The sequence below is a fragment of the Sus scrofa genome, chromosome 2, assembly GCF_000003025.6.
Source record: "Sus scrofa isolate TJ Tabasco breed Duroc chromosome 2, Sscrofa11.1, whole genome shotgun sequence".
Taxonomy (NCBI): Eukaryota; Metazoa; Chordata; class Mammalia; order Artiodactyla; family Suidae; genus Sus; species Sus scrofa.
Window position 1 is genome coordinate 45,943,661 of NC_010444.4, and position 25,705 is coordinate 45,969,365.

A 25,705-nucleotide genomic window follows, 5' to 3' on the forward strand; every position below is an offset into this window, starting at 1 on the left:
GGCAGCTGTAGCTCTGATTCGACCCCTAGCCTGGGAACCTCCATAGGCCACGGAATCGGCCCTAGAAAAGGCAAAAAGATGAAAAAAAAAAAAACCTCATCACTCCGGTCCCCTCCAGTGACTGTCCCAAGTCTGTTTCCAATTACTTTCCTCTTCTTCTCTTCTTCGTTATAAACCAACTCAAATCAGGCTTGTATTCCCGTCATTCCAAGAAAACAGCCCCTGCCGGGCTCACTGCTGACCTCCTCGTTGCTAAGTCCAGCAGCCAGTTCTCCACTGCCGCCCTCCTCAGCCCACCAGCACCTCCCATAGAGCCCATTGCTCCCCTCGCCATCTTTCGGCTTTGTGGCTCTCCTACTTCAGTGGCCCCTCCACTCTGATCTCTTAATTGGTTCCTTTCATCTTCCTCCCCTCTAGATCAGGATCCCAAGGATGTCCTTGGACCTCCTCTCTGTCTATACTGGCTCCCTAGGAGATCTGTCTAGTTTCAGTGCTTCAAATACCATCTATGCCTTAGCAGCTCCCATAGTTACACCTCCAGCCAGATCCCTCCCCCGAATTCCAACCTGTATAACCAACCGCTGATGTGATTTCTCCCTTTGAATATACAACAGAGACCTCATACTGAAACATCCATAACCAACCCCTGGTCCGCTTAGTCATGCTCAGGTCACTAAGTGGTACTTCGATCCTGCTCATTGCTCAAGCCCCAAACTTAGAAGTCACCCCAACTCCTTCGTTTTTTCACAACCTGCATCCAGTCTATCCACAAATCCCTATTATCTCAACATTCAGAAAACATCCAAGGAGTTCCTGTCATGGCTCCCTGGAAATGAATCTGACTAGCACCCACGAGGACGCAGGTTCGATGCCTGGCCTCGATCAGTGAAGGATCCAGTGTTGCCGTGAGCTGTGGTGTGGGTAGCAGATGTGGCTTGGATCCCACGTTGCTGTGGCTATGGCGTAAGCCAGTGGCTGCAGCTCCGACTCAACCCCTAGCCTGGGAACTTCCATATGCCGCAGCTGTGTCCCTAAAAAAACATCAAAATTCAACCACTTCTCTGCTTGCTTTCATATTTCTGTTCAAATGTCTTATCAGTGAAGCTTCCCTGAATCTCCATATAATAAAACCCCCCACCAGCCCCGCTTAATTTTTTTCCACTGCCCTGATCAACATTTGGCTTTCAGAGTTCCTGCTGTGGCTCAGTGGGTTAAGAACCTGACTAGTATCCATGAGGATGCGGGGGTTCGATCCCTAGCCTTGCTCAGTGCTTTAACGATCCGGCACTGACAGAAGCTGCAGCATAGGTCACAGATGAGGTTTGGATCTGGCATTGCTGTGGCACAGGCTCCAGCTGCAGCTCTGATTCCACCCCTACCCTGGGAACTTCCATATGCTGCAGGTGTGGCTCTAAAAAGAAAAACAAACAAAAAGCAAACAAACAAAAACATTTGGCTTGCAATCATCTGCTTACTTTATTTACTGGCTGTCTTCACCACTATACTATAAGCATCGGAAGAGCAAGGACTTTCCTTGCCCTCAAATAATAAAAAGATTCTCCTCTTTGCTAATGCTTTTATTAATTTTGTTTCTTAATTTAGCTCCTTTAATCCACTTGGAAATTATTTTTTGCACTCTATCCAAGGTTGGGAATTTCTTATTCCCTCCAGAGAACAGATAGTTGTCCCAGCACTGCTTAGTAGACTATACGTCCTGTGACCGATCATTTGAAATGCTGCCTTTATTGATTTTCTATTTCTGGACTTTCTATTCTGTTCCTCTGATCTGAATATTTCCATTCTAGTACCACACTGTTTATGACTATGGCTTTACGATACATTTTAATATCTGATAGGACAATTCCTTTCCCTCTTACTACTCTTCATCTTCAGAAATTTCCTGGCTATTCTGAAGTATTCTTTGAGGAGTATTTTATAATCATTTAATCACATTAAAGGCCCTTGTGGTTTCCATTATTACTGACTTTAAGAGAATTAGGCTGGAGTTCCCCTTGTGGCACAGCGGAGATGACTCCCACTAGTATCCATGAGGACGCGGGTTCAATCCCTGGCCTCGCTCAGTGGGTTAAGGATCTGGCGTTGCCATGAGCTGCGGTGTAGGTCGCAGATGCAGCTCAGATCCCCCGTTGCTGTGGCTGTGGTGTAGGCCAGCAGCTGTAGCTCCGATTCGACCCCTAGCCTGGGAACCTCCATATGCCTCGGGTGCAGCTCTAAAAAGAAAAGAGAGAACTAGGCCAGCATGGGCACAGAACTCTAGGCTCAGGGGTCTTGGTGAGCCTTTGGGCTCCATATCAGACCTAGGGATGCCACCTTTAGCCTCCACCCCTCTTTTTGAACAGCCAGACATTTGCAGGAGATAGAATATCCCAAGTTTCAGGGCTCCTGGACTTCTTGAGGGAGAAAGCACCATCGGAGCTGCCCGTGATGCTCCGCCTGGGCGGGGATGGGTCAGATAGGGTCGTTACCTGAAGTTACAGTTCTTAAACCTCAGCTCCACCTTGGGAGAAGCAAGGGGCCACTGGACTTGTTGGTCACCTCAAAGCGATGCTCATGTTTTGTTGTTTCCTTTCAGGCAGTCAACGTCTTCCAGAAACCTAGAGGGGGCCCACAGGAAAAAAAAAAAGCCCAGACAGGTCACATGGGAGTAAATAAATTTGAAAGTCTCACAGTAGCTGATGGAGATGGGGAGCTGGCTTCCGATTACAGGGAGTAATGCTGACTAAGTTTAGCACCCTGTCCTTCAGCTGCCTGTTAAGACTCAACTGCAAACACATGAGCAAATCTGGCAGGAGAAGTTTTCTGTGAAAAACAATGCCATTTCAATGATTAAACACAGATTCTTGGGCACAGCCTTAAGAGGAAGAAGATAAAGATATTACTTGACCCAGTAGGAAAAATGAAAAATAACCATGAACACTGACTGAACGTGTACTTTGCATCAGGCGTTGTTCTTACTGCACCATGTAGATTAACTCACTTAGACTTGAAAGTAACTCTATGAGGTAAGGACTGTTGTTTTCTACATTTTACCGGGGAGAAGACTGAGGTAGAGAGAGGTGAAGAAACCAGCCAAGGTCACACAGGGGGAGGGAGGGTGGTGCGGGGGCCCCTAACACCACCCCTCAACTCTCTCCAGCCAAGTGAGTTACCTAAACACACATGAGGGACTGTGGAAAACAAGTCTTCAGGAAACATTGAGCCAAGACAAAAGGCCAGCAGAGCCAATACCTGAAATGGCTGGGAATGAGCTAAGAGGTTGAAAGAAAATATCCATGAACTTTAAATACATGTGGTAGAGAAATCAGTTTTTTTTTTTTTTTTTTAATGAGGACGACACCTGCGGCATATAGAGGTTCCCAGAGGTTCCCAGGCAAGGGGTCCAATCAGAGCTGTAGTCTGCCGGCCTACACCACAGCCATAGCAACACCAGATCCAAGCTGCATCTGAGACCTATACCACACACAGCTCACAGCAACTTAGATCCTTAACCCACAAGCCAGGGATCAAACCCACAACCTCATGGTTCCTAGTCGGATTCGCTTCAGCTGCGCCACAATGGCAACTCTGAGAAATCAGTTCTAAAAAGACACTCATGTTAAATTAAAGGGGGGCAGAGATGCAGCCCTGCCCACTTCCCGGCAGGACACAGGGGTCTCCAGTGCACCCCTGTGACCCGGAGGAACTGGCTCTGAAGGTAGAAAAGGGCTGCCCCCACCCTGCTAACTCCTTCCCTGCTCCACCTTGAGATGGAAACCTTAGATATTCAATGGGGTTTTCCTGACCTTCTGGCGCTTCACATTCTTCTAATTCTTCCATCTTGGATTACCTACCTTTGTCTTCCTCATTATAAAGGTCTTCAAATGAATAGCCAGGGATAGAATGAACTGTGCCTCCCCATTAATTCTTTTTTTGCAGTCTGGTTCAGAAACCCTCACTCTCTGGTGCTGGTAACCCCGTCTGGGCAAGTGCAGACCAAATGACCAGGAATTGTTGACTTCCAGGCCCTAAGCTTGGATGGATACAGCAGTGGCACATCCCCAGGGCAGGGCAGGGCTGGGGTGGGGGTGGGGGGTGCCCACCAAGCACAATCCCATCTAAATCTGTTCCCTCTCCAGGTCCCGCACTATCCTCCCAGGCCCCAAATTAGCAACCCAGAATACACCCTGGGCCTCCCCCGCCTCTCCTGTCCACACCCAAAGCCCACACTTGGCCCTCTGACGGGTGGGTCCAGCCACCTCCCTCTGTCCTTTGTTCATCACCTCTACCCCGCCTCGCCCCCTCCTCATTGTGGTCCGAGGTAGGACACCCCCTTGCTTGAAACACTTCAATGACCTCACTGCTCTGCCCCAAGCCTTCCAGATAAAACCCCAAACTCGCTAGCAGGAAACACCAGGCCTCCGCAAGGGGCCGTTTTACTCTCCAGCCCAATCTAGCTCATCCGCTGCCCGAGGCGCCAAGCCCCTTGAAATACTTAAATTCCCAAGAGCACGTGGCCAAAAGCCCGAAGCCTCAGCTGTGCCCACTTTGTTTTGCAGGTGTGGCTCCTTTCACCCACTCGGTCACCTGAATTGTGTTTTTCAAGTGCCCTCAGGTGTCCCCTCAGAGAAGCCTCTAGCGCTCCCCTGAGGCTCCTCCCCTTCCACCTCCCCCGCCGCTCTCGGTCTGGCCCCGCCCCCGGCCCCGCCCCGCCCCGCCGGCTGCGCCGGGATCTTTGGTTCTGCGGCGGATGTTTAGTTACGCGATACCCAGCACCGCAACTCGCATTTTCTCCCTCCCCCACTTTGCTGAAATTTAGGTTAAGGTTCTCCGTACGAAACTCCCTAAGAAATTTCTTACTTTGATCACTGCTTCCAATACTCAGATTTACTTTAGAGAAATAATACATACTAACATAGATTTTGGCACTGTATTTTGCAAAACAAAGAACATTTCTTTTATATGCTTAAACAAGGTAAGGAAGCTGAATCAGCTGTGACAATTATTTTTGGAAAACTGTTTTCTCTCCAAGAAGGTGTTCTTAGATGTAAGACGATAAATGAAACAACAAAAGAAAAGGTACAAAAACCTTTTCCTCTGCTAACCACTTCCAAAAGAAATTTGAGCCAGGCGAGGGGCGGGAAGAGATGGAAGGTACCAGGGAGAGAAACCCTTGATGAGCGAGGCTCAGGACCTGCTCTGGTGCTGCCATCCAAGTGACACACAGGGAGGACGCTCTTGGGAAAGCCTGGCTGTGGTCCTGGAGTTGGGGCGAGGCGGGGGAATGGGGGCACACGTATGCCCACTTCTGAACTAGAGCATTCCAAAGGTGGGAGGGGGCTCTCCAGATGGCCAGAGAAAGCCAGGTATGAAGGGACCTAAAAACTGCCTGGAAAGAACTCAGCCCACCTTCTGTCCCACTTCAGTCCCGGTGCTCCTCGAAGCACAGGGAGATTCTCTGGGGCATCACCCAAAGGAACAAGGAGGTTGGAAGAGGTGAGCATGTCACCACTATAGGTGCCAAAGGGGGCCACAGCCATGAGGTTGCAACACCCACCCCACTTCCTCTTCTACAGGAATATGGCACAAGGAGCCCTCCAACCACAGACCAGGCATCCCTCTCAGCTTTCCCTCCTCCCTGCCCCAGGATGACAAGACAAGAAAGGGGAGCATGCAGATCATACTATAAAGTTCAAACCCTTAGCTGCTCCTATGTGGGGAGTTGACAGGGCACCCCAAGTCAGGCCTGACCTTCATCATTCATTCATTCATCATCATTCATTCATCAGGACCCACCTTGATGGATGAATGTGAGCAGAAGGGTCGGCAGCAAATTTTGAGCTAATCTTTACCATGTGTTCCCTTGTCTGTGCTGGACCAGCGATTCCTGGATAGAGGCTCCTCCTTTAGCCAAGGTCTGAGACAGAGGGCAGCACAGGGAGAAGTAAACCTTGGCTAGTGTAAGCCCCTGAGATGCTGAGGTAGTTTTTTACTAGGGTAACCGGCTCTTCTGTTTGCCTCAGACCATCCCATCTTGGCACCAAAAGTCCTGCATCCTGGGAAAAACCCTTTGCCCCAGATAAACCAGGACAGCTGGTCCCCAAGTTCTCCCCACTGATTCACTCATCCCAAGCCGACTGACACAGGCAGGAAGAAGGAAATACAGACTCAGATCCTGGAGCCACATACCAGGCCTGATCTGGAAGGGTGGGGGAGGAAACAGTGGTGGTTCCACTGGTGCAGCTTCATCTTCACAATAATCTGTTAATTGTGGTCACTATCCCAATTTTCCAGGTAAGGAACTAAGGATGGAAGAGGCAAAGACATCTTGCTTAAGATGACACAGTTGGCATGTGGGGACTGAAACCCACGTGTGTCTGGCTCACTGGCGGTTCTTTCTTCTGCCACCCTCTGCCCCTCCTGCCCCCAAGCCACCCCCACAAGCAAAATACAAACACCCAAAAAACAAGCACTCTTGGGGAAGCAATCGGGAAATGATGAGAAGATGCAATCCTGGTTCAGGAAAGCTACAAAAACTGAGCTGGCAAGTTGGCCCTGAGCTTCCTGGCGGCCAGGGCAGGGGGAAACCCTCAGCCCTTACACAGGCCAGGAAGTGTATCACTTACTTCATTAGGATTGATCGAGCAGGGAGGGGTATCTGTCGGGGTGACTCACCCTATGGGACCTGAGCAAGGCTGTGCTGAATGACTCGGGAAAAGCCAGCTTTGTTAAAGGGCAGATGGCTCCACCCTTTAGGGATCCCAGTGAAAGCACAACCCCCTCTCCTGCCCCGACGTGCAGGTGTAACAGCTGGATGGAGGTCTACTGAGATCACTTTGTGCAGCCCCAGGATGTCACCGGGGTAATGGGTTTTGATGATGTGGCTCAATAAAAGGTCACAGCTTGGGAAAATATGGACAATACTGAATCCACATTCTTGCTTACTTTCTAGGAGCTGTATGCTTCCCAATCTACTTCCTCACAGAACCCTCAGCTCCCTGCAAGGACCCCTGTGAGGCCACCTCCGCACCCCACAACCTGCAAGGAGCTGACCCTGGACACAGCACCTGATGTCCCTCTCCTGTGCAGAGAGCCATGGTAGCTTACCCAGCCCCATTCTCCACATCCCCACCACCTGGGGTGGAGGTCCCCCGATGCAAGGTTTACTGAAGGGATGAATGTGGATTTGCTCTGGTCTATTCAGAGGTAGCAGCTTTTGAGCAGAGGCAAGAGACTAAAGGGTCCCTGTCCTCTCTGCAAGTCCCCCTGACCCGGTGGTTACTCTGACAGCTTGTGGGGCTTTTGGCTATTTTGGCTTTGCAACAGATGTATTTAGAGAACATTCACCCATAAGAAGCTAAGAGGGGTTTGCATCAGGAAATGCATTCGGCAAGCATTTCTTTAGCACTAGTGGAAACCACGACACTGGGGAATGGGGTGGGGGGCTGGGGGGTGGCTGTTTAAGACCTTCTCAGTCCTGATCACTGCAGCAGGCAGGGTTGTGGCTGCAGTTGTGTAAGAGCACACCACCCAACGCCAGGATGTACCTTCTCTGAAAGTGGCAGAGATTTGTGGAGCCATTATGACAAATCTCCAGCAGGTGGCAGTCAAGCGTCTTGAGGAAGGAGAGCCTCCCCCTCCCCCCAAGCTGTGGGCTTGTGTGAAGTTCAGGGACAGAACAGAGGAGATAATTAGCTTATCTGCTGATGTGTGTGTGTGGTGGGGTGGGGGGGGTGTAATGGAAGGAGAAGAGACCAGGTAGAAGGTGAGACTTGAACCAGGTGTTGCAGATATTTGCCTGGTGGACTAGATGGTTGGAATGATGTTCCAAGCAAAGGAGAGCTTATTTGCAGTGGCTGTCAGGAGTCTGGGGGGCACACTGTGGCCCTTGGGCACCCAGTCCTACTGAAAGCTCCCGGTGCCTGGGAATCCTGAAATCAGACAGAAATCAAGGAGCCTGTATTTGCAACTATGGGGCTTGGAGGGCCTGTTGAGAGGTTCTCACAAAGGGTAGGCGTTGTGAATCCTAGAATCATTTGTGAATTAAAAAAAGACTGGTCTCTGTGAAAAAGGTCTCCAGTACCACTGATGGAAGAGAATCTACAGCATTCCAGTCTTGGATGGCTACTGAGGGCTGCTAGAAAGATTCGGAAATCTAATTAAGAGGCACAGCACAAGGCATGCACCTAGCCCAGCAAGGGCACTCAGTAAATGTTTGTTGAATGAGTGATAAAAAGGACGCCCTCTTACTCCTTTGCCAAGTCTATCCCTGAAGTATAGGAAAGAGAACAACCCGAGGAACAAGCTATGACCCCACTGTGCTTTCTGGGAGGACTCTCAGTCCTGGAGGGGGCTACACAGACCACTGATGGGACCCGTGTAGGAAGTGGCCTGATTCCAGCTGATAGCTGAGCAGCTGTCCACATGGAGGTCGATCAGGATGTGGAGGCAAAACGAAAAGAAGGTCATAACAGAAGGGTCTTAACTTTTTTTTTTTTTTTTTTTTGATGCTAGCTGAAGGACAATTTTCATTTTATGTGCAAAAAACAATGAATGGACAAGCAGATCCAGATCACTCCTTTAACGGGTTTAATAAAAGACTGCAGGATAGCTTGGAGTCTTGGAATGTCCAATTTCCTTTAAATATCCATACATCACCTGAAAAGGGAACTGGTATTCCTTTTTTTTTTTTTTTTTTTTTTTTGCTTTTTAGGGCTGCACCCTCAGCATATGGAAGTTTCCAGGCTAGGGGTTGAACTGGAGCTGCAGCTGCCCACCACAGCCACAGCAACTCAGGATCCGAGCCGCATCCATGACCTACAACCACAGCTCACGAGTGAGGCCAGGGCTCAAACCCACATCCTCATGAATACTAGCCAGATTCATTTCTGCTGCACCATGATGGGAACTCCTGGAACTGGTATTCCTTAGTGCCTTTAGTGCACCAGGCCCTTTATGGCTCAGTGGTTAGGAGCATAAGCTATCTGTCTGCTGGAAGATGATGGTCAGGTTTCAGATCCCGACTCCTCCATGTGTTAGTGTCTGGGGTGCAAGTCTCAGGTCCAACATATATTCAACCCTTAACTCTGTGTTCCCAGTCTCCTGACCTGGGATCAGATATGGAGGGTAACAGTATCTGCCTTAGCAGTGGTGGAGATGAAAAGAGATGCAAAAATTGCTTAGAGCCGTATCTGGCACATACTAAGTTCTCTAAATGTGTTAACTATTATTATTTTCTCATGTAATCATCACGACACCCTTACTAGATGCTGATGTCATTGCTCCCATTTCAAAAATGAGGAAGCTACATTTTGGAGAGATCAAGTAACTTGACCAAGGTTGGGGATTTCATTGGGAGGAGGGTTTTTTTTTTTTTTTGTCTTTTGTCTTTTCAGAACTGCACCTGAAGCATATGGAGGTTTCCAGGCTAGGGGTCCAATCAGATCTGTAGCTGCCAGCCTACACCACAGCCACAGCAACTCCAGATCTGAGCCACATCTGTGACCTACACCACAGCTCATGGCAACACCAGATCCTTGACCCACTGAGCGAGGCCAGAGATCGAACCTGAAACCTCAAGGTTCCTAGTGGGATTTGTTTCCGCTGCGCCACGATGGGAACTCCAGGAGGTAGATTTAAACCCAGGTCAGTCCTATCTAAAGCCCACAGTCTTTCCATTACGTGGCATGACTTCCACACAAAATAAGAAATGGGCACATTCCATCCAGAATGTGCAGGGATTTAAAAATTCTTCACACTGGCACTTCCCGAAGGTCTGTCACAGAACATGAATTTCATGAACTTTGATAATATTACATGGGGGTAATAATAAAAAATTAATGGCCAGGGAGTTCCCGTCATGGCTTAGTGGGAATGAATCTGACTAGCATCCATGAGGACACAGGTTCAATCCCTGGCCTTGCTCAGTGGGTTAAGGATCTGGTGTTGCCGTGAACTGTGGTGTAGGTTGCAAACCCAGCTCAGATTCTATGTTGCTGTGGCTGTGGTGTAGGCTCTGATTTGAACCCTAGCCTGGGAACCTTCGATCGCTGGCCTCACACAGTGGGTTAAGGATCCAGCATTGACACAAGCTTTGGCGATGCAGCTCGGATCTGGCGTTGCTGTGGTTGTGGTGTAGGTCACAGCTATAGCTCCAATTCGACCCCTAGCCTGGGAACATACATGTGCCACACATTTTTCTTAAAAAGAAAAAAAAAAAAAAAAGAGGGATGGCCTGAAAGGTGCTATGAGTTTCTGATTAGGGCTCTGGATGGAGGCTGGCTGACAGGTGGCCGGTGGAGACTCAGAGAGGAAAAGGGATGGGCCTCCTCTGAGAATGTGGAGCTGGGAGAAAGGACAGAAAACCGACAGGACTTCTAGGGAACGGCCTTCACCTTTTTGCCATGCCGGACAGCAAGGCCAACTGCGGAGCGGGAGGGATGCGAGGACAGGCAGAGGGGTGTGTGGTGGGGAGCAGAGCAGTAGAGCCCCTGGGCAGGCGAGGCATTTATCCAGAGCCTGAGGACCAGGCCTGTGACCTCCCCGCCCCTCCCCTCGGAGGACCACAGGGAGAACCAGGGCTCTCCCCCGGGCAAGGGGCTGGGGGTGTGGACGAAACAGTGAGGGGATTATGGAGGGTGTGAAGAGGACAGGGCAGAGGTCAGCCCTCTGGAGCCAGACAGCCTGGCTTCAAATCCCAGCTCTGTCCCTGACTAGCTGTGTCCTGGGCCAGTTCCATGAGCTCTGGGAGCTGCAGCTTCCTCACCTGTAAAAGGAGGGGGATTCCTCCTCACAGACTGAATGAGGTCAACACATGGAAAGTCTCAGGATGCCCGTCAGGTGAACTGTGGGTGCTGAAATGGATGAGGTGAGAAAAGGAGCAGGAGAGGATGGGGGAGGTAAACGTTGAGGTCACGGCAAACTCAGACGGGAAATCTGGGGTGAAGGGGCTCAGAAAGGGTGGAAGCAGGAGTTCCCGCCATGGTGCAGCAGAAACAAATCTGACTAGGAACCATCAGGTCGAGGGTTCGATCCCTGGCCTCGCTCAGTGGGTTAAGGATCTGGCACTGCTGTGAGCTGTGGTGTAGATTGCAGACGTGGCTCAGATCTGGTGTGGCTGTGGCTCTGGCGTAGGCTGGTGGCAACAGCTCCAATGAGACCCCTAGCCTGGGAACCTCCATATGCCACGGGTGCAGCCCTAAAAAGACAAAAGACAAAAAAAAAAAAAAAAAAAAGGCTAGAAGCAGAAGCTCTTGGGGGGTGGCGGGGAGGGTCTGGCCAGTGGATGTGAACGAACTCCTAGGAAAGGGAGCTCAGAGCAGGAGGGAGTCCATGAGGGTGACAGGGAGAGGCCTGGAGGGGGACCCGGAGCAGGGCTGGAGAACATGCCTGAGGCCAGCGTCTTGCTGTGGGAAGCACTGAGGGCTCCTAAGACTCTGAACAGTGGGTACCACTTTAAGAGTCCAACCCCTTCATTTTACAGCCAATGAAACTAAAATCAGAGAAGTCACTCCTCCTACGGAAAGCTGGCAAGAGGATAATGAGAAAAGTAAGCAATGGGGGAAAACAACAAGACTTTAGATTTGCCCAGGAAGATGAGAAGCAAAATCAAAGGACAATGATTTTCCTACTGAGATGGAGACCACTGGAGAAGGGGAAGCTGGCAGCTGGCAACACTGCCCAGGGCCGGGCTGCACAGGGGGCTCTAGGGGGAGACAGTAGCACTGGCTGACAGGGATCAGCTGCACAGGGAGGGGTGTGGCCCTCTTCGGTCCCACCCACCACAGGTTTTGGCTGATGGGTAAGGAGGCCTCAGACGGCTACCATGGCCCCAAAGCCCAAAAGCAATGCATCCAGCACAACTTACTAACACCCATATACACCAGGTAACTTCTAGAGGGAAAGAATTGGTGATTTGAATAAATCTCCACCACAAATCGCCTGTGGCAGTCCAATTTCAACTAGGGACAATTTTGTAATAATGAAGACACTCTGAGTGTGCGGTCATTTACTACTCTTTTTTTTTTTTTTTTTTTGGCTTTTTAGGGACACACCCTTGGCAGATGGAGGTTCCCAAGCTAGGGGTCAAATCGGAGCTGTAGTTGCGGGCCTACACCAGAGCCACAGTAATACGGGATCTGAGCTGCATCTGTGACCTACACCACAGCTCAGGGCAGCGCCAGATCTTAACCCACTGAGCAAGGCCAGGGATCGAACCCGAGTCCTCATGGATGCTAGTAGGGTTCATTAAAACTCCTGAGCCACAACAGAACTCCCATTCACTACTCTTTCAACAGATATTTTTTCCTGAGGGCACCCAAGTGCCAGGCACTGTTCTCCACAGCAGAGCAGGGGCGGGGACAAAGAGCCTTGTCCTTGTCTGGAAGACATGCTGATGACCAAAGGGGACAAAGAAGTAAACCCTGCTGGGAGGCACTGAATGCCCAGGAAGAAAATGAGCCGAGGCAGGAGGAGCACTGGGGAGGAAGGTTGAGACATGAGGAGGTCGGGGTCAGGGAAGGTGTATTCCGGGCGAGAAGAGCCAGTGCAAAGGGCTGCGGTGGAGCTGGTGTGTTAGAGCCTGACCAGTCACGGACCTGGGTGGGAGGAAGTCAAAGGGTGCGAGGCAGACCCCTGTAAGGACCTTGACTTTGACAGAAAGGGGGATTTAAGTCAGGCTGCAGTGCTGAGAAGAGACTGTGGTGGGACCTATGCATGCACGCATGTGCGGTGGTGGAGCTCTGTGTGTGTGCCAGTGTGTGTGTGTGTGGGGGGGGGGGGGTGGCAGGACCCTGTGTATGCATGTGCATGGGTGTGTGCTAGTGTATTTGGGGGTAGGTGGGTAAAGGTAGTACCACCAGTGACGGCCAGTAAGAAGACAACTAGACTAATCTCGGGGAGGTAGAGCCTCCTTGCCTGCCTGCCTGCTTGCATCTCTCACAAGCATATTATCTCTCTCTTTTTTTTTTTTTTTTTTTTTTTTGCTTTTTAGGGCTGCAGCTACAGCATATGGAGGTTCCCAGGCTAAGGGGGTCAAATTGGAGCTGTAGCTGCCAGCCTACACCACAGCCACCGCAACGCGGGATCCGAGCTGCGTCTTCGACCTACACCACAGTTCAGGGCAATGCCAGATCCTTAACTCACTGAGCGAGGCCAGGGATTGAACCCGCAACCTCATGGTTTCTAGTTGGATTCGTTTATGCTGTGCCACAACGGGAACTCCCAAGCATCTAATCTTAATAAATTTATTTCTTGCCTATCAAAAAAAATAGTCTGAGGGAGAAGACGATATGCCTCAGGCCTGGTCTGAGAGTGGCTGAATGAATTCTAGATATATTTTCAGGGAGTCTCTGCTGATGGACGGGATGTGAGTTCTCAGAGGAGCTGGGGCTGGGTGGCTGTGGTGGGGGGATGAGAAGCTGTCAATTCTTGACACACAGTGAGGGAACAGCTGGGAGGATTTCCTCTCCTTCTGGGGGAGGGGTGTAGCTGATCTGCACAAAGGCCCCCAGACCAGGAGGCCAGTGGGGGTGAAGACCCCCCCTCCCCAAGCTTCCCTTGCCAGGCAGCATGCCCTGTATAACAGCAAGAGGAATAGGTGCCTTCCTGTGGTCCACCCCGCAGGGCAGGAACTGTTGGTCTGGGACATGTTGAGTGAGGGATGCTTATGAGACATCTGGCTGCATCACAGACTACACTGTGGTCCATGTACCCGCGCCTGCCTTCCTGGAGCAGCACCCACCTCCCAGTGACTGAGCATCACACATGCCAGGGACGGTGATAGCCCTGAACCAACTCATGTGGTCCTCACAACGACCTTTCGGGGAAGGCATTCCGATCAACATCGTGTAGAAGACAGCACTGAGGCTCAGAGAGGTGCTTCAACTTGTCCAAGATCACAGAGACAGGACTGGGGAACACGGAAGAGAACCCCCAGTGGCCCAGCTCCAGAGCCGGGACTTTGCACAATGTCTTGTTGCTTCAGGGACTCAGCAAAGGGGAGTTCCCATCGTGGCTCAGTGGTTAATGACTCCGACTAGGAACCATGAGGTTGCAGGTTTGATCCCTGGCCTTGCTCAGTGGGTTAAGGATCTGGCTTTGCCGTGAGCTGTGGTGTAGGTTACAGATGTGGCTCAGATCCCACATTGCTATGGCTCTGGTGTAGGCTGGCGGCTATGGCTCCCTCCGACTAGACCCCTAGCCTGGGAACCTCCATACGCCGCAGGAGCGGCCCAAGAAATGGCAAAAAAAAAAAGAAGGGATTCAGCAAAGGAAAGCAAAAGCTCCATCCCAAGTAAGACAAAGAGGGCAGGGTTGGCTTGCACCCACCCACCTCTTGCCAGGAGAGCAAGGATACCCCAACTGGTCACCAGGCCGTGAAGCAACGAGAGTTCTGGGGGCATGGCAGGTGTGTAGAACTGGTTAAACAGTTAACCAGATGATCCTTCCTCCTTCAACTCTGAGGGACTGGGAACCTTTCTGAAACGGATTTGTTTACTTGCTGGCCCTGGCAAGCACAGTTGGAGGGGAGGGGATTTCGTCATATGATGAATCTCAGGGCCCTGAACCAGTGCCCTGGATCTAAGATGTTCCTCAGAGCGTTTCCTGACCTTACGCATAACTCTGCAGGTTCCTCTTTTAGCTAAAACGGACTCGGCTTGTTTTCTCTCATCGGTCTCTTTGCTACACAAGGAATAAACAACATTTCAGTGATTTTGGTTTCATTTTTCTGGGCTCTGGTTACAGCAAGTGAACGTCACATGCCTAAGAATCTGAAACAGCATGAGTTGTAGAGCTCAAGATACTTTTCTGAGAAAACAGTCAGTGCAGGGATTACAACAAAAATAACAGCACAGAAACTGTAGCAGCAGAAACCACACACTGGGCTTTTCGTTCTGTGCCAGGCAGTGCTTTTTCCTTTAGTTCTCAATTAGAAGAAGTAACATTCTCAGAGAGGTCTAGTTAAACTGCCTGTCGTTTCTCAGTGCTGCAGTGGGAAAGCCAGGATTCAAACTCAGGTTCATCTGACTCCAAAGGTCTGTGACAGGTGAAGGAGTATTATCCTTTCTGAATTCAATGGAGCAAGACAAAAGTAAAGCCTGCCGTAAATCAATAAAAAAGCAACCACCGCAGTGGAAAACAAGGAATATGAATAGGCAATTCACAAAATTCACACAAACCATTTGTGCAGGCAGAGGCCACAAAACAACAGAAATAAACTTGGTGCAAAGCAAGGAGTCTGGCCAGGTTTCCTTTCCGTAAAGATCTACGCATTGACGTTACATATATATATATATACACACACAGATGGGAGGAGTGAAAAAAACAGAGCTGGCAAAGATGAAAAAAGATGATAATAAAAACTATGCTTCAGGCTCTTCAAGATCACATATTTCCTAAAACGGCCAGGGGAAATATCAAAACACCTTATTTTTCTGACAATGAATGCAGTTAAATTCTGACTTCTATTACATATCCTTATGTAAAAGGACATTTCTAAGATAAGTGAGACACTTTTTTTTTTTTTTTTTGTCTTTTTAGGGCGGCACCCATAGCACATGGAGGTTCCTGGGCTAGGGGTCGAATCAGAACTGTAGCCACTGGCCTACGCCACAGCCACAGCCACACCAGATCTCTGAACCATGTCTGCAACCTACACACAGCTTACAGCAATGCCAGATCTTTAACCCACTGAGCGAGGCCAGGGATCAAACCTGCGTCCTCTTGGTTACTAGTCAGATTCATTTCCGCTGAGCCACGATGGGAACTCTGAAACTGTTTCTTTTTTTTTTTTTTCAAGTCTATCCTAAGGTGTCTCCAGCTGATTTATAGGCAAGCACAGACACACACACACACACAGACACACACACACACACAGACACACACACACACTCCCTCTCTTGTACTTTCAAAGACTCAATACGAATATTTTTAAACAGTCTTTTCATTCTCTCGAAAAAAAATTTATAATAGAATGTACCAACACTCATAATTTCAAAAATAATCAACTTGACGATGATACAAAGAAGAAAGAAAATAAAGCTAGTTAAAACAAAATAGTATGTCCATCAGTATGTAAAGGTTGGGCACAGCTACTCTAGAAGACATAGTGAAAGGAATAAGGAGATGCTTGTATCTATTTATAACAACATGCCCAAGAGGTCCTATGTGGGCACTATGTCCCATTCAGAACGTTTCAACTCTTCTACAAAGAGAGGGGTCAAAGAGGGGTTAAGGTATTTACTCAAAGCTGTGCAGGAAATCAATAGCAGAGTAGAAGGTGGAGGAGAAAGGGAACTATTGTTTTTTTTTTTTTTTTTTTTTTTTTGGTCTTATTGTCTTTTAGGGCCACACCTGCGGCATATGGAGTTCCCAGGGTAGGGGTCGAATGGGAGCTACAGCTGCCGGCCTACACCACAGCCACACCAACGCCAGATCCACACCACAGCTCTCGGCAAGGCCGGATCCTTAACCCACTGAGCGAGGCCAGGGATCGAACCAGAGTCCTTATGGATGCTAGTCGGGTTCATTAACCACTAAGCCACGACGGGAACTCTGAAAGAGAATTATTGTAATATTTTATTTATTAACTGCTAGACAGTGTGCCAGATGACTTTTTTAAATGTCCATCCAGGATCTCATAATCTTCCTACCAACTTTAGGGGTTAGTTCTATTATCATCCCCAATTTTCAGACTACCTTTCAGGGAGGTTAGGGCCCTGTTTTGCAAGGAGAAAACCAGCTTTTATCTAGTCTTTTTTCTATTGCATCAAGCTACCCTCCCTCCAAGTTTCTGGGCTCACCACCTTAGAAATCACGTCTCCTCCCACTGTGACTGGGATGCATGCTCTCTGAAAAGCAACTGACACAGAGAAAGATGGTTCAATTCCCGTTTCTCAGCCCTTCTTGCTCAGCCGGTGTGTGGCCAGTGTCTAGATCAGGCAAGCCCAGGGGCCCCTGAGCACAGGTAGCAGACTCTTAATGAAGTCATGAGTCCCACTTTTCTCAGGATGCTTGGGGAGCCTAGACCGAGCTGCCAGGGTCAGGCAGGATGACCAGATTGACTGCAGGCTGGGTCTTGGAGACTGTTCCTGCCCCAGAAATTCCCATGCCTCCACAGCCCCACTCCATGCCCCACAAGAAAGGAGGCAGCTGAGGGGCTGGGGTCCGTGCCACCAAAGCAGGAAAGGCCAGGCAGTGAATGAGAGCTTGGTTGCCAAACACTGAGGTATCAGGCGTGGGGAATGGTCTGAAAACAGCCCCTGCAGCTTCTGCTCATTTAACCCTCAAAACATGCCTAGGAAAAGACAGAGTTGCTTCTATCTTACAGACGAGACCACAAGTGACTTACATCTAGTTACGCACCCGGTGAAGGGCAAGGCCAATGCTCAAGCCCAGGTCAGACTGGCCCTGACCTGTCCCTTCCCAGTTCTCTGTCCTGCATTTCCAAAACCCCTCCTGATGCACTTGTTCCAAGAAAATGTGTACCTGGCATCTGCCATCCCAGCTTTGGAGGGTGGGTGGGCACTGCCTCCCTTGACGCCACAACCCCTGGGGCTATTTTGAGCAGCAAGGTTTGATTAGGGACTTGAAGAGACGGTACAGTCTTCAAATTCTTAGGCACCTTTCTCTCTCTGCTTTCTGACCACAAAATCATGACTGAGCATTTTAAACAAGAAACTTACGGCATTTGACTTCATGTGCCGGAAGAGAAAATACTATAAGCCCACCGTCATCACTCTGATCTAAACCCACTGCATCATGAACCCTGCAGGGCCTGGCAGAATTAGGATGAACCCATTGTTGGTGATAGGGCAAAGGCCTCTGAGGAGGTTTCATAGGAAATTGTTCGACTCACGCTCTCTTCAAATGACCTCTTGCAAAATAAGTTGAAGTCGGGCCCAGCCCAATCTCATGCAGCCCAGGGTTACTTTTAGAGCTAAGGTTGTAAGATATGACAGCCCTGCAGCTAAAGGCATAGGTGTTGGAGCCAAACCACCTGGGCCCAATCTTTGCTCTGCCACTTCCTTGTGTGATTCTGGACATCTGACCTCTGCTCCTCAGTCTTCTCATTAACAAAACGCGGATATTGACAGCACCCACCTCAGGTGATGGTGAGTAGTAAGGACGATAACTCATGTGAGGAGCCTAGAACAGTGCCTCAGTGAATGTCGCCAATTATTAAAATTCAGATCGACTGCCATGTCACCCAAGGATGACGGAAGGCACTGGAGAATGTGGGGGCCCTGGGGAGGGACAGAAGAGGGTGGGGGAGAGAAAGGAAGGGAGCCATGAGCACGACTTCCAAACTCTGAAGGTGGAATCGCGCCGCGCCTACGGACCTTTGTTCTGTGTTGCTACAAAGGGCAGAACCAGGTCAATGAGGAAACAGTCCAAGAGGCAGATTGGGATTAGAATAAAGAAGGATTTTCTAACAGGCAAACACGTCCAGAAAGGAGGAGCAGAAGGCTTGGAGCATGGGTGCCAAAGGGGCGAGGGGCCCTGACTATCCCAGAGAGTACAGATGGGAGTTTCCTGCACAGGAGGGTGGCCAGAGGAAGTGACCCCTGATGCCCTTCCCCTGGACCATTCTATCACTCTGATAAGGAGCAAATACGTGCTGATAGCCAGGGTGGGGCTCATCAGCCTGAAGGAGGGAGGATGGACTTTGGCCCGGTCTTAACATACACAGCCTCAGGACTTTCACTTAGTGCTCTCAGAACACCAAGAAGCAGTGGCAAGGTGGCTCAGACCACCTTGGGCTCCGTGAACCAAGGGCTCAGTGAACCAAGACACTGCCTGAAGGCTCACTGGGTGCCTGGCACTGTGATCCAGAGAAAGAGTGACGTGACAGGGCTACGGCAACACACCATGAACATTTTATTTATTTATTTATTTATTGTCTTTTTAGGGCTGCACCCACGGCATATGGGGGTTCCCAGGCTAGGGGTCACTTGGTGCTGTAGCCACCGGCCTACGCCACAGCCACAGCCATGCCAGATGCAAGCTGCATCTGTGACCTACACCATAGCTCACAGCAACGCCAGATCCTTGATCCACTGAGTGAGGTCGGGGATCGAACCTGCATCCTCATGGATGCTAGTCAGATTCATTTCCACTGAGCCATGACGGGAACGCCAACATTTTCTTATTCTGGGGAATTTAAAGCTGGCATCAATTACAGATGCCAGTGTTACCTGGGGACGAACAGTATGAAGTGATGGGGGCTACTGACTCCAGGGCTGGGCTGGGACAGGTGGTTGTTCTAGTTCGCGGGCGACTTCCCAACCTCCTCTTGGGCGGAGGTTTCCGTGTTCTCTGCCACAGAACCCTTCATGGACACAACCCCTGACCTGGCTTTACTTGATCTCCTGGGCTGACGCTGGGACACAGGGAAATGGCCAGGAGCAGGAAACTGGACAGAGAAAAGGGAGAATCTGCTCCTAGGAAAGGGTTCAGAGTGGGACACTCAAGAAGACTCCTCCATCCTGAAACCATGTTACCTTTATAACTCTAAAAATTAAAAACTTTATCAACAAAAAGATGACTAAGCTATATTAAAACTATAACATAAACTCGAGAAAAAAAAATAAGCAATTTCCAAACTGAAGCTCCCCAACTATGTTCCACGTTGTAGAAACTGCTAATTTACACACTCTCAACTCTTGAGAACTCGAAAGCAGGTGAGTGGTTGTGGGTATCAAAAGATAAAGGAAAAAAATTATGGAGGTGACACTGGGGATGTTCTTATGTGCTGACTTCATTCTCTGCCACCTGGAAACTTGGTCTGATAATACATTTGAGGAACATGGTCCAGGGCAAGGAAGACGGACCATTTCTGCCCGGAGAAGATGCACTTGATACCCCAAAAGCCCAGACTGAGTAACTCAGGCTGCTGAGCTGCCAGGTCTGCCATGGTCCTGGTACCTCCCTCCCCACCAGGACCTCCTCCTCCACGGTTGTAAGTCCAGTCCCAGCACGTCCCTGTCCCTCCCTCTCCAACTGTCTATCTGTCTGTAACCCCCACAGCTTCATCCAGGCCCCAGGATCTCTCCTCTCACTTGTTCCCCTCTGTGCTGCCTGCTATAGCATCAATTGAAAGCCAATGGCCTCCAGGGTTGCCAAGAGGTGACTTCTGAAACTTCCACAGTCCCTCCTTCCTCCTAAAGGCTTCCTCAGCCTCTCCGTCCCCTCCCAGCCTCAGAAAGAGAACTAACACCTGGAGCCCACCCAGCCTGGGCATGTGCCAGGTTCAACCCAGGATGAGCGACACAGGATCCAGTGCCAGCTCCAGTCCACGGATACTGGCTGTCCAGAGGGCCACACAAAGAAGGATCCTCAGGGTCAGAAAAAAGACTGCCACCATCAGTCACTACCCTTCTACCTGGGACTCAGAGGACTGGGACCAGCAGCGCTCATGCCACCTCTATGCTATCCCAGGAACAAGGCAAGAATGTCCCCTGGAACTCAGACCAGCTGTCCCTGGCCTGTACCCCCGTCCTTCACTCCCTCTGATGTTCCCTCAAGATCTCCCCAATGATCCATTCCCGGGCTTCTCCCCAACTGTAATATTTATAGTTACCTGCACTGGTGCCCACCGCTGCACCAGACTTTCCCTCTTCAACATGCAGCAAACGTGCTGCCTTCTTTCCCTTTAGAAACTTTACAGCATGCACAAAGCTCTTCCCAAGCGGTCAGAGAGCAACTGATTTTATCTTGGCATCCACATAACAGATTCCCAAATTCCCCACTCTCACCATCTCCCTCACTCAACCAGCCAGTTAGTTGACTGTACACAGATAACCGGGTTTATTCATACCCTTGGTGATTATTCGACTGTCTTGATGTCTGTCTGTCTGAGACTGTGAGCCCCAAAGGGCAGAAATCAGGACCGTTCAACTCACTGGCTCTGAGCTCAGGTCGGCAGGGACCGTCAAGAGAAAAGCACAGAGGCTGCAAGCCGAGCACAGCTCTGCCGGGACTCGCACAGGGCCCACATTGCTCTGCTCTCTGGGTCTCATCTTCCCCAACTACTGTGAGATAGATGCACTTGAACTACAGGGTCTCTCATGCACTACAGTCCTGCAGGCCAAAAAGCACCAGATTCGCATCTTTTCATGACATATGTGGGCAATAGTTACCCAGGGTCAGGCTTGGGGAAATCTCACACTAGAGCTCCTCTGAGTGGCACAATCAGCCATGGCGCTGAGTGAGCAACCCTACAGCAGATACTCAGTGCAGTGGGATGTATGCTCCGATCGCGAAGTATGATGGACAATGCAGAATGATTTTTATCTCCCTTTGAAAAACGTAAGTACGCTATTCTCTATTTATACCCTCCATCTCCTAATTTAGACAGGGTAGAACGTCTTCTGATCAGCACCCACTTGCCAATAATTTCCCTCTACATCTAAATGAAAATGGGAGTCATATAAGTTCACGGATTGAATGGATGGTTGATTTACAAAGCCCTTAAAATGTGGCGGCCGGCCGACGCTGGCAACCCCGTAATTAGCTATGGCATGCTCTGCGATGATGTATTTTTTACTGTGTTTTAATAACTCCGTTCTCCTTCTGGGATGAGGGGGAAAATGGAATTTGTTAAAAATAAATCGAGATTTAGTGGCTTTTCAGCCTTCTGCTGCTTGTTGCTCACAATATTCTATAAATAAATGAAGCCCTGCCCTATAGTGCACTGTAAACACCCACAGACACTCAGAGCCAAATTCTTCCAATTATGACCCTGTGCCAGTTGCCAAGCTACTGCAAGGACCCACTTGAAAGGCAGCCATCTAGGCCATTTCCTGATTAAGCTGCCCAGTAGCAAAGAATCAAGGCCTGCTGCCTTGGCATCGTGTCTAGTCTCAAAGAATTGCTCGGTGTTCTTCAAGTTAAGCCTTTTCCTTGTGATTGAATTACAATTCAGAGGTAACCGAAAAAGGAGCCTCTGTGCTTTTCTCTTGACGGTCCCTGCCGAGCTGAACTTGGAGCCAGTGAGTTAAATGGACCTGATTTCTGCCCTTTTTCTGCCTAGGTCATGTCTGTATTTAAGATCCTGGGCTGTCACATGCTGGACTTCAATCAGCAGCAGAAGTGCATTTACAACAGTGTCTTTAATTGCACAGAGCAAACCAAGGTCAAACAAAAGTAGGTCGGCAATGAACGTGACAGGTGAGTCACAGGCAGCCTTTCCTTCTGCTCGGCAGCTTCCTTTACCCATTGGTTTGGGTCAATGCTGCCCAATGCAGAGGCTGAAATGGTCATTTAAAAATGCACATGATGAGTTCCTGTTGTGGTGCAGCAGAAGTGAATCCGACTAGTATCTGTGAGGATGCAGGTTGGATCCCTGGCCTTGCTCAGTGGGTAAAGGATCCAGCATTGTCATAAGTTGTGGGGTGCATTGCAGACACGACTCAGATCCAGCATTGCTATGGCTGTGGTGAAGGCTGGCAGCTGTAGGTCCAATTTGACCCCTGGGCTGGGAACTTCCATATGCCACAGCTGTGGCCCTAAAAAGCAAAATGCAAAATGCAAAAAAAAAAAAAAAAAAAAAGCATACTATACCCTGAGGGGCGATGTGGTTAGCATGTGGTATCAGGCTAAGGCTTCGTGGTTCAAAGGCCAACACACCAGTTGGGGTGGCCCCTTCTTTCACATGGGCTCCATAAGCCCTTTAAAAACTGCATGTGAAGAATCAGGAGATTGCAGTGTGCCAAGGTCTCCCCGAAAGAGAAACTGCTCTGCCTGGAAGCTCAGCACCCTCGCTCCGGACACAGAGGCACTTCACTCAGTGTCAGCTCCACTTGGGTGATCAGAGGGTGGCACTTCCCAAGCTCACAGGAAGCCTTCAAAAGGCCTAGCCACACAGCTCTCAGCCCCAAGCTCAAACTTAGAAGGGGGAGCTAGCTAGCAAATGAGTATGACCTAAAGAACAGATATGGGCTTCCTGGTCCTATTCTCCAAAGTTAAAACCGGGACCTACCCTTAGAGGGCAGAATTGTTCACCACAGGTATCCTATAAAACTTGGGGCTTGGGGTCACAAAGCACCAAGCCTCCCCCATGGCAAATGACCTAAAGTGGCCCTTCCTATAGCTTGCACACCCCCTGCTAATTCTAGCTTCTTAATTTCTAAAATGATCCTGTCTTTTTGCATCTCCTCTGATTAGAATGTGAGCCTCACGAGAGCAGAAACCCACTCTGTCTTGTTGTTGAGTGTTTTCAGAGCAACCAGAACACTACCTGGCTCAAAGCGGACCCTCAGTAGTCACTGAGGAGGAGATCCAGGCCAAACCTCTGCAAGCACATCCTATGCACCAACTTCCCTCAATCTTCACAGGGATGTTAGGAGGTGACCTTACTCTCTCTCCTGCACAACGAGAAAAGTAAGGCTCGGGTGGGGGTGCTTCCCCATGGCCGCACATCTAATGAGTTGATGGAGCTGGAATTCCAAGCCAGGCATGAAGAGTTCTAATCCTGGCTTTGAAGTGAGCATCTGTTGCTTCTGGAGTTCAGAAAAAGGAAAGAAGAAAAACTTTAAAGAAAAAAACTACTCATTAGAAAAAGCTTCCTTTTTTTTTTTTTTTTTTTTTTTTTTCTTTTTTCATGGCTGCACCCACGGCATATGGAGGTTTCCAGGCTAGGGGTCAAATTGGAGCTGCAGCTGCCAGACTACATCACAGTCACAGCAACTCAGGATCTGAGCTGCGTCTGTGAGCTACATCATAGCTCTTGGCAAGGCTGGTTCCTTCACCCAGTCATCAAGGCTAGAGATCGAACCTACATCTGCAGAGATGCTTGTCCAATTTGTTTCTGCTGAGCTACGATGGGAACTCCTGGAAAAAGCTTGCTATCAAATGATCTAACACGTGATGAATTCAGCTCCTGTGTCCCGAGTCCAAGTCCCACTTCTGGCTGCAGGGGGCACTGGAACTGCAGCCCGAGTGGAAGGAAGGGTTCCAGGCCTCCTCCATGGAAAGTTTGTTCCTGTCTTTCCATGAGGACCCAAAGGATGGGCAGGGAGGGGAGCAGCCAGCAGCAGTGACACCCAGGCTGTTAGGAACAGCAGAGCTGTTCCATGCTTTGTTGGAAAGGCTCTAGGGACGGGCCAACAAGCAAATTGGAAGACTGGAGAATTAAGGTGTTTGGAACCTGCCTTCTCTCAGACCATACCTTGAAAACTAGAATGAAAAGAAAGGGGGGGGGGGGAAGGATACTTTTCAAGACTGAAATTTCCAAAAAATGTAGAGTTAAAAAGCAGAGACTTAGGAGTTCCCTTGGTGGCTCAGCGGTAATGAAGCCGACTAGCATCCATGAGGACACGGGTTCAATCCCTGGCCTTGCTCAGTGGGTTAAGGATTGGGCATCATGGTGGGCTGTGGTGTAGGTCGCAGACATGGTGCGGATCCCACGTTGCTGTGGCTGTGGTGTAGGTTGGCAGTTCGGCTCCTATATAAGACCCCTAGCCCAGGAACTTCCATATGCCACAGGTGCGGCCCTAAAAAGAAAAAAAAAAAAAGTACAGATTTACCTTTACCTCAATTTAGACCACTAAACCCTACTGAAGCTAAGCTTATGTACCTTTATAATCTATATGTTGCAATAAAATTTCTATTTGTCTGATATCGGGGCCAAGAAACCTCTTCAATTTGTCTGCTAGATGCAGGTTACGGCTTGAATTTATGTGCAAATCAATAGGTCGGTCTCATCAAATGACTAGGCAGGTTCTAATGTGTTTCCCTAAATAAGGGTAAAAAATGAAAATGGCAAATCGTATCAGTAAAATAGGTGTTTCCAAGTGCTGCCAGGATGGCCCAAGAGCCTTCAAATAGAAACATCCTGCAAACACAGAACACCTTCCATGGTTGTGAATGTGAAGTAAGAGGTGACAAAAGAGCACGTAAGCTACCTTCTGGATCTGAATTTCTCAGCCAGGATTCCTGGGTGGGCTGTGGGGAAATGCTGGGCTCATCTTGTGCATTTTCCTTTCTTTCTTTCTTTTTCTTTTTTTTTTTTTTTTTTTTTTTTTTTTGTCTTTTGTCTTATTAGAGATGCACATGAGGCATATGGAGTTTCCCAGCTAGGGGTCCAACTGGAGCTGTAGCTGCCGGCCACAGCTACAGCCACAGCAACATGGGATCTGAGCCGCATCTGCAACCTACACCACAGCCCACAGCAACACCGGATCCTTAACCCACTGAGCGAGGCCAGGAATGGAACCCACGTCCTCATGGATGCTAGTTGGGTTCATTAACCACTAAGCTATGATGAGAACTCCTTTTTTTTTTTTTTTTTTTTTTTTGCATGTGCATTTTCCTGGAGAAAGACTCCATAAATGTCACCACATTCACAAAGTGAGTCCCCCACAAGACAGGGACACACACCAGCCCTTTCCGGTGCACTCCTGTTTTCTTTGGATAATCCTGCTGATATAGACAACAGGAAGCACCCCCCCACACACCTCCTGGCTGTCACAGTAGGCAAGATGACATTGGCAATCAGGGAAAACTGTCAAGCTCTTGCCAAAACAGCCCAGTCACTGGGGACTGCTCAGTCAATGACTGTAAAGAGGTCATTGGCTGGAAGAGACCAAGGAATCGCTGAACCTTAGCTTGAGCCCACTGCCCAGATGGGAACAAATGGCACACCCAGAAAAGACCAAGAAGGCAAACTTAGGGACCAGAAAGTCTTAGGCAAGATGAATTGGAGAGC

The 25,705-nt window shown here is 49.4% G+C and overlaps 1 protein-coding gene across 10 annotated transcripts in view; it reads right to left on the bottom strand.

Annotated features, from left to right (window-relative positions):
- ARNTL (aryl hydrocarbon receptor nuclear translocator-like) overlaps nucleotides 1-25,705 on the bottom strand; it is a 129,538-nt gene that overhangs the window by 48,024 nt on the left and 55,809 nt on the right. For 9 of the 10 annotated variants that reach the window (XM_021076235.1, XM_021076223.1, XM_021076212.1 and 6 more), the window contains one exon: nucleotides 2,487-2,615. The gene's annotated coding sequence lies outside the window, so the exon portion shown is untranslated. Of the gene's footprint in view, nucleotides 1-2,486; nucleotides 2,616-3,851; nucleotides 4,173-25,705 lie in introns of those variants that run through there. The other variant, XM_021076175.1, reaches the window with a different exon arrangement.